We start from the raw sequence: 13,746 nt of genomic DNA, 5'->3' as shown, positions 1-13,746 counted from the left end.
AACAGTCCTTCTGAGGAATAATCCATCTGCAGAGATAGCAGGCAGGTAGTATATATAGCAGACTGCAGTGCATATAGCACAAGAGGCCCCATTCCAGTTCTGTCTGCTTTTATATTTCTAGTCATAGGCCCAGGTTTCAGGGGCCAGAAATATTTTTTTGGGATCTTAATCCTCATTATTTGCCTAAAAAGCAATCCAGAGAACACCATTTTTATGCGCCATTTGCTTGTTGACACAGGTCCTTTCCATGTTACAGCGCTAAAATTCCAGCTATTTAAAACTGTGGTTTCTCCGTCACACAGATCACATATGCGTTTTCAGAAAATACTGCTATTTCTGGCCTCCATTAAAAATTTGTTTCAGTGTGTCAGCGAAGTTTTTGAAACTGGTTTGATGTTCAAAATAGTTACCTACAGGCCATGTATTTAAAACTGTGGTTTCTCCATCACACGGATCACATATAAGTTCACTCCAAATTCCGCCATTTGTAGTGAGCGTGGAAGATATTGTCCTCCATTTAAAATAGGCATGGCGCGTGGTAAGGGACGGGGAACTGGACGTGAGGTGATGGTGCATGCAGAGGCCAAGGCCGAGCCCATGGGCAAGCTGAAATTGTGCCACAACAAACACCCACATCTTCTCACCCAATCTTCCTGTCCCAATTCCTAGGGGACCACAGCACACCACTATTGAACCCAGATTTGTGTCAAAGGGTTGTTGGTTGGATAGCGGATAATGCTTCCAGTCACTTTACCACCACCACCCTGTCTTCCACACTGTCAAGTGTCACACTGTCAAGAATGCTTCCGTCTCCTGAATCCCATAGAACACCTGTGGAGAGATCTCAAAATGGCAGTTTGGAGAAGGCACCCTTCAAATATCAGGGCCCTGGAGCAGTTTGCCAAAGAAGAATGGTCTACAATTCCAGCAGAGCATTGTAAGAAACTCTTTGATGGTTACTGGAAGCGGTTGTTCGCAGTTATTTTGGCTAAAGGTTGTGCAACCAAGTATTAGGCTGAGGGTGCCAATACTTTTGTCTGGCCCATTTTTGGAGTTTTGTGTGAAATGATCAATGATTTGATTTTTGCTTCATTCTCTTTTGTGTTTTTTCCTTGCAAGCAAATTAAATGAAGATAATAATACCAAAGAGTTTGTGATTGCAATCATTTTCAGGAAGAAACTGAGTATTATCTGACTTAATTGCAGGGGTGCCAATACTTTTGGCCACCACTGTATGTACCATCCTCCAAAACTTTGAGGAGTCCACCAAGATGGTGAGAGGCGATGATGCCATAATTAGCATCACCATCCCGCTTTTCTTTCTTCTGAAACGCTCTCTGCTCACAATCAAAGAGGATGCATTGCAGGCGGAGCACGATGAGAAGGAGCAAGGAACCATACAGGGTGATTATTCACAGCCCAGCCTCTTCTCATCCCAACGTGGATTGGGTGACAATGAGGAAGAGGAGGAAGAACAGGAGCTAGTTTCATGCGCTTGGAGAAGGAGGAGGAGAGCATGGTCAGTCGTCCTCTTGGTGACGATACGGAAGTCTTGCTTGTTAGCAGTTTGGCACGCATGGCTGAGTTTGTTACGTTGCCTTTCCCATGACCCTCACGTTCTCAAAATTTTGGGTGACAGTCATTACTGGTTGGTGACACTTCTAGACCCACGCTACAAGGAGAACTTTATATCTCTTATTCCTGAAGCGGACAGGTCTACAAAAATGGGGCTGTACCAGAAGGCCCTTGTTGCGGAACTATTAAAAAAATTCCCATCTGAAAACGCTGGCGGCAGAGGGCACACTTCGTTGGACAACCAAGGAGTACAGGCGAGAGAGACAACTCCAATCCAGCAAAGGCAGGAGAACACTGTCAAAGTTCTGTGAGAATTTTCTCAGCCCCTCCCATCGCACAGGCCCTGAGGCGCGGGGTAGTCTGTCACAAGGAGTGTAAAGTTTGGGAAGATGCTGAGGGAGTACATTGCCGACCGTACCAATGTCCTCCATGATTCCTCTGTGCCTTATAATTATTGGGTATCCAAAGTGGCTTGCCCTACCGCTACCATTTTATCAGAGCGGGTTTTTAGTGCCGCTGGTGGAATTATAACTGATAAGCACATCCGCCTGTCAACTGAAAATGCTGACAGGCTGACTCTTATAAAAATGAACAAGGGCTGGATTGGGCCAGACTTTCAACACCACCGAATGATAGCAGCATAACAAACTCAAATCCAGTGTCTTTTTTTGGGAGGTGTGTTCCCATGCACCTTTTCACACCCACATATGGGTATACGCTTCCTGATTTTGGCTATTTGCTCTTCTCCTCCTCCTTCTCCTCATCCTCATTTTCCACCACCATATCACCCGGGTGACCGTGGTCCGTGATGCAACACCCACCTAATTTTTTTAAAGGGTGTTTATGATGCCCATAAAAAAACATTTTTATACAGTATGTTCATGTATGCCCCCCGGGGTAAATGTTTGTCAGCCCATACACTCAGTGCATGGGCATTACAAGTGTTCTCCTCCACACCTTGTGCTATGTTCACACGTAGCGTTTTTGATGCGTTTTTGCACTTTTGCATTGCTTTCAACCGTGACAAATGTATTCACCGGGAAATGTCATTTTAAAATTTTACAACCTTATCTGGCCATGTGGTGTGTGAGACATGATCAGACACATCCTGTTTCATTTATGAAGGAGGGACTTTGAAAGTCACATAGCCTATTTTTATAGGGCCATCAGGTGGCCTTTACTATTCTTAAAGGGCCAGCAGTCTGCCCTCGCTATTCTTAGAGAGCCATCATCAGCCGGCTATGCTTTGTTGTTCCCATTACTAAACAGTGGGTCTCCTATACTGTTATTGCGTATGCAGTGAGTGGCAGGGATGCCCAAAATTTGGACGCATCCCAATACCCCTTTGAAAATTTGGATGCACCCTAGTACCCCTTTGAAGAGACTTGGAGGAGGGCCTCCTGAAAACAATGTTCCCATTATTAGGAAGTGGGTCTCCCATTGTGTTTGCCTATGCAGTGAATGCAAGGGTTGCCAAAAATTTGGAGGCACTCTAATGCCCCTTAAATGGGACGTGGAGGTCAGAGGGCCTCATAAAAAAAATTCCCATTAGAAAGGAGCAGGTCTCTTACACTTAGTGCATGGGCATTACAAGTATATGGGCTGACAAACATTTACCCCTGGGGTCACTCTTTGTGAGAGTACCCCACGCCTCAAGGCCTGTGCGATGGGAGGGACTGAGAAAACTCTCCCCCAGAACTTTGACAGTGTTCCCTTGCATCTGCTGATTTGGATTTGTGTCTCTCTCGGCTGTACTCCTTGGTTGTCAAGTGAACTGTGACCTCTGCCGCCAGCGTTTTCAGATTTTTTTTAATAGTTTCGCAACAAGGACCTTCTGGTACTGCCCCATTTTTGTAGACCTGTCCGCCTTAGGAATAAGAGATGTAAAGTTCTCCTTTTAGCGTGGGTCTAGAAGTGTCACCAACCAGTAATGACTGTCACCCAAAGGGTCATGGAAAAGGCAGCGTAACAAAAACTCAGCCATGCATGCCAGACTGCTAACAGGCAAGACTACCGTGTCATCACAAAGAGGATGACTGACCATGCTCTCCTCCTCCTCCACCTCCTCCTCCTCCCTGTCCTCAGGCCATCCACGCTGAACAGACGGTATGACAGTTGTGCAGGTAGTACCGTCTATAGCGCATGAAACTAGCTCCTGATCTTCCTCCTCCTCCTCTTCCTCATTGTCACCCAATCCACGTTGGGATGAGATGAGGCTGGGCTGTGTGTAATCACCCTGTATGGTTCCTTGCTTCATCTCATCGTGCTCCACCTGCAATGAATTCTCTTTGATTGTGAGCATTGAGCGTTTCAGAAGACAGAGAAGCGGAATGGTGACACTAATTATGGCGTCATTGCCGCTCACCATCTTGGTGGAGTCCTCAAAGTTTTGGAGGATGGTACATATGTCTGACATTCATGTCCACTCCTGAGGTCTTATGTATTGAGTCTGAACTGAATACCGACGACCTTGGTAATGCTGGTAGTCAACAACTGCCCTCTTCTGCTCACAAATCCTTCCCAAAATCTGCAGTGTAGAGTTCCAATGCGTGGGGACATCACACACCAGTTGGTGAGCCGGAAGCTGCAAACGCTGCTGAAGCACTGCAAGGGCGGCGGAAGCTGTAGCTGACTTTCTAAAATGGGCACACAGGCGGCGTACTTTCTCAAGCAGATCCGGCAGCTATGGGTAGCTTTTGAGAAACCGTTGAACCACGAGGTTACGCACATGGGCCAGAAATGATACATGTGTGAGCTCACCCCTGAGCCGCCACCAGATTCCAGCCATTGTCACACCGGACCATGCCTGGCTGTAGGTTCAGCGTTGTCAGCCACAGATCTGCCTGCTCTTTCAGAGCTGTCGACAACTCTTCAGCATTGTGCAGTTTGTCACCTATGCATATTAGCTTCAGCACAGCTTTTTAACGCTTGGCTGAGGCAGTGCTGCAGTGCTTCCAGCTTGTGACTGATGTGGTCATTTCGGAGATGGAGGCTGAAGAGGTGGAGGAAGATGAGGTGCAGGAGCTGTAGACTGTGGGGGCAACCCTTATTGACCTAGGGCCCACAATCCTCGGTGTCGGGAGGATGTGTTCCGTCCCAAGGTCCAACTGGGTCCCGGCTTCCACTATCTTAACCCAGTGTGCTGTCAGTGAGATGTACCTTCCCTTCCCACAAGCACTTGTCCACGTGTCTTTGGTTAGGTGGACTTTCCCTGTAACTGCATTGTTGAGGGCACGGCTAATGTTGTGGGACACGTGCTTGTGTAATGCAGGGACAGCACACCGGGTGAAAGAGTGGCGGCTGGGGACAGAGTACTGAGGGACGGCCACCACCATCAGGTTGCAGAAAGCTTCCGTTTCCACAAGCCTAAAAGGCAACATTTCGAGCGCAAGCAGTCGTGAAATGTGGGAATTTAGTAATGTGGCCTGTGGGGCGTTGGCTGCGTATTTGCGCTTGCGTTCCAAGGACTGGGGTATGGACAACTGAACGCTGCGATGGGACAAGAACGTGCTTGATGATGGTGCTAGTTGAGAGTGTGCAATGACAGGCGCAGGGCAGGAGGCATCTTCGCATGCAGTATGTACAGGGGATTGGCTTGCACGCACAACAGCGGAAGAAGTAGTGGTGTCACCCGCAGACACTGCTGCTACTGGACCCTAAGGTTCGGCCCACAAAGTCAGGTGCTTTGCTGCCATGTGCCTGATCATGCTTGTGGTGGTCAGGCTAGTCCTGCTGATGCTGGCCTGGCAAGTGGTGCAAATGGCCTTTTTGGGGTTATCGGCAGAGTCTTTAAAAAACAACCAGACTCGGGAAGACCTAACAGTTGTACTGGCAACTTCCTTCGTGTTGGTGTTATGGGGAACAGTTGCCCGCCTTCTGTCTGCGGCCACCACACTGCTTCTTCCTTCCTGTTGGGGTGCTCTGCCTCCCTCCTCCTGTGTACTGCTGTCCTCCTTTCAGGTTGGGTCAGTTACTATATCATTCAACACCTCGTCTTCCACTTCCGCACCCTGGTCCTCCTCCTGACCTTCTGGTAATTGTGTCTCATTATCGTCCACCTCTTGTGACAATTTCCCACCGTCACCTTCGTATGACCCTGGCTGCTCAAATATTTGGGCATCGCTACATGCGATCTCCTCTTTTCCCGCTTCAAGTGGACCTGGCGAGAGGTGGAATCTATAAATGGAAAAGTGAACAGCTCTTCGGAGTGTCCAAGTGTGGGATCAGTTGTCTCTGGGCACTCGGCATGGTGGGAGGAAGGTGGATCAGGGTGAGGAATATGCAGTCCAGACTCACGGATACTAAAACTTGACCGTGTGGAAGACAGGGTGGTGGTGGTAAAGTGACTGGAAGCATTATCCGCTATCCAACCAATAACCTTTTCACCCAGCTCTGTGTTCAATAGTGGTGTTCTGCGGTCCCCTATTAATTGGGACAGGAAGGTCGAGTGAGAAGATGTGGGTGTTTTGTTGTGGCACAATTTCAGCTTGCCCACGACCTCGACCTCTGCATGCACCATCACGTCCAGTTCCCCGTCCCTTGCCACGTGCCTTGCCCATTTTAAATGGAGGGCAATATCTTCCACGCTCACTACAAATGGCTGAATTTGGAGTGGACTTGTATGTGATCCGTGTGATGGACAAACCACAGTTTTAAATAGCTGGCCTGTAGGTAACTATTTTTAACAGCGACGACCTCGTGTCAATAAGTTCGCTGACACACTGAAACAAAATTTCAATGGAGGCCAGAAATGGCAATATTTTCAGCGCAATTATATGTGATCCGTGTGACAGACAAACCACAGCTTTAAATAGCTGGCCTGTAGGTAACTATTTTTATCTGCTCCGACCTCGTGTCAATAACTTCTCTAACACACTGCAACAAAATTTCAATGGAGGCCAGAAATGGCAATATTTTCAGCGCAATTATATGTGATCCATTTGACGGACAAACCACAGTTTTAAATAGCTGTATTTTTAGCGCTGTAATATGGAAAGGACCTGGCTGTATTCTGCAGTGCCAACAAGCAAATGGCGCAGAAAAAACGTGTTCTCTGAATTGCTTTTTAAGCAAATAATCAGGATTAAGATAAAAAAAACATTCCTGGCCCCTGATACCTGGGGCTTTTTATAGAAATATCTGTAAAAGCACCAGCAGCCGACAGAACTAGAATGGACCCTCTTGCTTTGTGCACTGCAGTCTGCTATATACCCTGCCTCCCTGCCTAGCACTGATATCTGTGCAGCTGGATCAGAGTTCAGAAGGACAGTTAGTTGAGATGGATATGTGTCTCTAATATAGCCTGGTATACCTACACTAACTAGAAACAAGCAAATCTCTTCCTAGCTCAGCAGCACCTCTCCCTACACGGCCTGATTCCAGAGTGACTGTGACGAGCATGGAGGTACCAGGTCTGATATAGACCTGATGACGCTGTGCAGCCAGCCAATCACTGTAATGCCACAACCAACATGGCTATGGCAGTACAGTGTGTGGCAGACAATCCCTGCATGTTGATTGGCTCTGTAAAGAGCGCCAAACATGCAGGGAGGGGACCCGAGCTCCCGCCGAGCAACCCCGGAAATACTGGGCGAGCGTCGAGCATCTCGAGCAGTGAGATGCTCTAGCGAGCACCGAGCAGTAGCGAGCATGCTCGCTCATCACTAGTGGTGACGTGTTTCTATTATACTTTTCCCTCTGATTGTTCCACTTCTGGTTTTGGCTTACAAATACTGAGATATAAAACTCACCAAATACTAAACGTGTGCACATGACCTAGGAGGCTGCAGAAGAAAGAGGAAGTTTGCTTTATTTCTCCTTTATGCTAGAGTGTTTAGTGGCCATAGGAGCAGGTACAAGAGCTGAAGGAGTAGGCTTCTGGACTCTCCTCTTTTTACTAGTGGCCTGTCTCTTCATTTACTCAAGAAAATCACAGGAGAAAGAGAAAAAAAATTCCTTTTCCCTTCCCTTAAAAAACAATTTTAAAAAAATCACAAATTCGGTTTTTATAATGTAAGTAGATAAGAGCTAACCATTTGATGTGTATGGAGACCTCCTGACTTTTTCCTGACAGGTGAGTATTTGGCCAGCTGCTATCTAAGATGTATGGGCACCTTAAAGAGATTGTCCATTACTATACATAATGCCATTTTAAGGAGCGGAAAGAAGTGTTTTAGTAATTACCTTGTGTTGTGATCCTTGCCTGTGAGTGGCGCTATCGCTGGCCGGTAATTAGACATAATGTGACTCCGGATGCAGCCTCAGCCGACATCCATTGATGTCACGTAAAGTTCTGGCTGCAGCCAGGCGTGACCCAGTGATGCACCCCCCCCCGATTGATGGGCTGTAGGTGGGGTTTCACCGCACGTCACAGCCCAGTATCCACTGCGCGCTCTCCCAACTAATGCGCAGAGGAGAGGGAAACCGCGTGGTGGATGCTGGATGTGACATGCAGTGAAACCCCACCCACAGCCCATCAATCAGATGGAGCGTGTCACTGGGTCACGCCCTGCTGCAGCCAGAACTTGACGTGACATCAGCGGATGTCAGAGCCGGCTGCAGCCAGGTCACGTGATACTTGTGAGCGGCCAGTGATAGCGCCGCTCACAGGCAGTAAGAGCAACGCAAGGTAATTACAAAAACACTTCTTTCCACGCTTTAAATCAATGGGGGCATTGTGTATAGTAGTGGACAACCTCTTTAGGCTATGTGCCCACGATGCAGAAATGCTCCGGATTTTTTCCTGAGCGTTTCTGCATCTCCCTGGCAGAAAAAAACGCATGCGGATTGTACATGCGGATTGTACATGTGGATTGTACATGCGTTTTTCCTGCCAGGGACAAGCAGATGTGAAGCGTTCTTCACTTGCATTTCCGCATGCGGGTTGACAAGCGCTTTCCAAGCGATTTTTAGCATCACTTGGAAAGTGCTTGACAACTTGGTCATACTATATAAATCCATGCAACCGGCATGGATTTATATAGTGTGACTGTAAGAATGGTAAAAAATAAAAAAAATAAATCTATACTTACCTTCTGATGGCCCCCAGAGTCTTGATTCCATCCATCCTGGCTTGCCGGCAGCTCGTGGTACACTGAAGGACCTGCCATGACGTCAGCGTTGCGTGACCCGTCACATGACTAAATGACATCAGCGCAGGTCCTTCAGTCCACAGCGATCTGCCGGCAAGCCAAGACAAGCACACCGCGGGCCATCAGACGGTAAGTATAATATTTACTTTTTATTTTATTCTTTTTTTTACAGGTTCTATGGTACCCGGGTCCGGAGGAGAGTCTCCTTTCCTCCAGACCCAGGTACCATCCACACATTGAAATGCTCGGATTTCGCATGTACAGATCCAGTGATGCGGATTCCATGCGTTCCAAAGCAAGTCAATGGCGACGAAAACGCAGCGCTTCTGCAAAATAATTAGTAGTGCTGCATTTTTTTCCGCAATGATAATCCGCAGCGGAAATTTCCGCAGCATGTGCACAGCACATGCGGATTATCATTGGGGAACATGGCAGGCCTTCTACCATGTGTTTTTTAAGCGTTTCTGCAACGTTTATGCAGCTGCGGAAACGCTTAAAAAACGCATCGTGGGCACACAGCCTTAACTTGCTTTACTGCTCTTTATCTTCAGGACTCACGGGAAAAATAATGTTTTCTGTTAACAATGAGCTGTTAACATGTAAGGAAAATTATCTTCTATTCTAAGCACTGTATTACTTCACTACAAAGGTCTGCTTATAGCAAAGAACTCGCCAGGACAAAAGTAGAAACATAATATGTGCTGGAAAGAGGTGAGATGACAAAGGTGGGGCATAATATATTTAAGTACATAAAGGACTCGTTCAGACATCTGTCCACAGTGAGCTCTTTTTCATGTCTATAATCTGTATCGTAAACATGGCTATTTTTAGATTGCCCTTATTAGTAAGATATCTAATGAAAATGTTATTCATATTACATGATTACCTTTCTGTTAAAAGTTTGGTCCATTGAAAGACATTAGATAACATGGAGGTATAACTAGGGGTCCAGAATAAGGTGGCAGTGGCAAAACATCTAAGTTGTCCTCTAAGCTAAGTAACCATGTTTTCAACCATGGTGGCACACCCTAATCATAGTGGGTAAAACGGAACCTCAGCAGATGACCATGCTGTTATTGAAAAAAATCACTATGCAAAGACCAAGACAGATAATATTGCCATAGGGTGACCATATCGTGGTAGATACCAGTCCTGCAGAACATGTAAGAGATTACATCACAGACAAAAACAGTTGACATTCTTTCTGATTGGGTTGTTAATTTTTCCCGTCTTTTCAATTAGGCCCAGACAGACATGACAACCTCCAGTCACAACTTTTCTACAGGGATTATAACAAAGGCACATTTGACTGCTCACATTTCCAGCACCATCCCCATCTATCCCCAACCTACACAACCTCATCATCCTAATATCACCACAATGTTGAGCCTTCTACTCCCTTTTCTGCACCTGCTGTGTGGCATGTTAACAGTACTACTCTTAGTGCCCCAAATAATAATGCCCACCACTGTGCCCCTTACATAGTAAAAAATGCCCTCTTTGTACCCTCAAAATGGTAAAATTGCCCCCTAGAAAATATTAATACCTTTAAGTTCCCTGGAAAGTAATAATTCCTCTTGTGTCTGCTCCTATGATGGTTACAGTAGCCTGAGTGCCTCTATAATGTAGTAATATTTTACGCAATAGTGTTGTAATATAATGTAATAATATTTTATGCAATTAAAACATCTATAAATTTGGTATTGTGATTGTTTAGACTTAACATGTCTGTAATACTAAACAATGAACAGTGTTTATAAAAATATAAAATAAGAACTGATTTTTTTTATGTTTTTATCACATCCTTAAAGGCATAATAAAAGAATAAATAAATAGGCACTCACACATCCATTGATGGAAAAATGTAAAACCTTATAACTATCAGAAAATGGCAAAATAAAACCATTTTGTTCTAGCAAAATATTCATTGTTCAAAAGTAAAATAAAAGGCACAACCAAAGAAATAAAAGGAACTTCATAAATTGCCAAAATAATTCAATTATAGACATAGCAAAAAGGCAATGGTATTTACCAGCCAAGGTCACAAAGGAAAACGCACAAACAGGATGCAGCAGACCCCTTTACTAAAGGAGGTAATACAGGTGCAAAATACTGATGAAATGACCCCTCTCAGCCTACCAATCCATGGAGGGGGTGATTGCCTAGTATTAGAATTGCACACAGATGAAGGTTGCAATATGGCACAAATCACACATATGTATAGCACAGTACCCAGCTAAGAGCCTATTACACACCCCCAACATTCAATTAGGCTGACTTCCCGGCACTCTATCAGTGCATCACAGAGGTGCAAGCCCCTAGTTCACAAGGTCACCATTGATGGGCCTGGCTGCACCCTGTATAGATAAAGTGCAAAAAATATATAACAATATTAGGAGGTATTGGTTAATATTTTGGCCAAAATACGCAAGCTCACAACCGACGTGAAGGGTCCTCGCTGTCTTTTCTCGCAAGACAGTGAGGACCCTTGACATGGGTTGTGAGCTTGCGTATTTTGGCCAAAATGTTAACCCAATACCTCCTAATATTATTATATAATGTCCTTTTTTGCACATTTTATCTTTACAGAGTGCAGCCAGGCTTATTAGTAGGGGTCTCTGTCCTTCTCAACCCTTATTCACATTTACATAATTTAATATGGTAAAGTTTTAATACTAGAGGTTGGAACCGTCCCGAATAGAGTCACCTTAACGCAGTGGGATAGCTTGAACGTCTTTTTGATCAAAATTATGTTAACTAAGTATCTTATGTTATTTGCATGCACTATTGCTATTTATTTATTTACTGCAGGGTATTTGCTCATTTTGTTTTTATCTTAGGTTTTGTCTGTTTAGTCTGTTGTCTGTGAGCATGCGCCAACACGTTGCATGCATACCAACTTAACTTCCAGGTCATCTCTTTAGGATTTTGCACTCTGTATAAATAAGGGCATGGCTTCCCTTTACTTTGAGCTGGACATTACTTTTATATGGCTCTCCGTGGCTGGGTGTCTATTAGTCGGGGTCTTGGTCATGCTCGGCACTTATTCACATTTACGTCATTTGACATATGGTAAGGTTTTAATACTAGAGGTTAGGACCATCCCGAATAGGGTCACCTTGATGCGGTGATATGGTTTTTACATTTTTTGGATCAAAATTATGTTAACTAAGTACCCTGTGTTCTTTTCATGTACTATTTCTATTTATTTATTTACTACAGGGCATTTGCTCATTTTGTTTTTATCTTAGCTTTTGTCTGTTTAGTAGCCGGTGTGAATATGTGCCTACACGTTGCATGCATACCAACTTCTCTTCCAGTTCACCTCTTTAAGTTTTTGTTTCAGGTTTTTGCACTCTCTGCAATTAAGGGCATGGCCTCCTTTTTCTTTGAGCTAAACATTACGTTTATATAGCTGCCCATGGCTGGGTGTCCATTAGTTTAGTAGGGGTCTTGGTCCTGCTCGGCCCTTATTCACATTTACATCATTTGATATATGGTAAGGTTTTAATACTAGAACTTAGGACCATCCTGAATAGGGTCACCTTGACTCAGTGGGATGGCGTTTATATTTTTTTTATCACAATTATGTTAACTAAAACCCTATGTTCTTTTCATACACTATTGCTATTTATTTATTTACTGCAGGGTATTTGCTCATTTTTATCTTAGGTTTTATACATGAAAACTAGTTTTAAACAGTCTTCTTTACTGATGAGTGCCATGCAACCCTGGATTGTCCAGATGGATGGAGTAGTGGATGGTTGGTGGCTCTCCACGATGTCCCAAAAAGGCTGCGGTGCAAGCAAGGAGGTGGCTGAGTCATGTTTTGGGCAGAAATCATGGGTAGAATATATGGAGTTTCTAACTGATTATTTTATTTCATTGTGCAAAAAGAAAAACCATGCCATCCATAGAAAAATCATCTTCATGCATGACAATGCACCATCTCATGCTGCAAAGAATAGCTGTAAGTCATTGGCTATGGGCATAAAATAGAAACTCATGATGTAGCCATGATCTTCCCTGACCTCAACCCCATTGAGAACCTTTGGAGTTTCCTCAAGTAAAAGATCTATGAGTGTGGGAGCCAGTTCACATCAAAACAGCAGCTCTGGAAAGCTATTCTGACATCCTGCAAAGAAATTTGAGCAAAAGCTATCCAAAAACTCACAAGTTCAATGGATGCAAGAATTGTGAAGGTGATATCAAAGAAGGGATCCTATGTTAACATGTAACTTGGTCTGTTAAAGATGTTTTTGATTGAAAAAGCTTTTGATTTCAGTAAATGTGAACTGTTAATGCTGAAAATTCAACAAATGACCATTTTCAGTTCTTTACAACATATAACATGTTTGGAAACTCTATTGTGCATAATAATTTGGAACAGTGCACTGTGAGTTTTTTTTTTTATTTTGAAAAAAATGCTGTTATCATTGTAAGGTTTGTCCAATAAAATTGTATTTATACTATAATGGTTGATGATTTGAACATTATACTGACTCATTTGCATCAACCATTTAGAAAAATCAGGGAAAAATATCATTTGCATAATAAATTAGAACTCGATGTGTGTATATATAGCATCTGAAAATTAGGTAGAGCTTTGTGCTCAAATTTCGCAGGATTTATTGACTTTGTGGACTTTGCCTGTTTCTCTGTATTGTAAAGTCTTCGCTTCATTGAATATAATGAGAGAACCCATTTGCCTATTTTCTTACAAATTAATCAAAGAACAAACAGTAAAATCATCAATGTATCTGAATAAGCAGCGTTTTAACGAAATGCAAAAGAGAAAAAACATTCCCTCACCTCAAGCTAGAAGCCTGAACTTAACTAACTTAACTAAATAATACTATTATCTACCAGCCACGTAATAGGATATCATTGTGTACTATACTGTGTAGATAAAGGAGGACACAGTTGCTTGTAAAGAGTTAATTAACTAGAGGAGGAAATAGCTGCTTGTAACAGGCTAATATGAGTCTTTCACTAAATATACACAGAGCTCAACAGCTACTGGGAATAGAAGACTGACAGTTTTTATTTCTATGTGTGTTTTTCGAGCCCCTTTCTTTTG

The sequence above is a fragment of the Phyllobates terribilis genome, unplaced genomic scaffold, assembly GCF_046119375.1.
Source record: "Phyllobates terribilis strain yellow unplaced genomic scaffold, ASM4611937v1 Scaffold_7__3_contigs__length_470593459, whole genome shotgun sequence".
NCBI lineage: Eukaryota > Metazoa > Chordata > Amphibia > Anura > Dendrobatidae > Phyllobates > Phyllobates terribilis.
The sequence above is the reverse complement of the archived record's forward strand: the minus strand, read 5'-3'. Positions refer to the sequence as shown.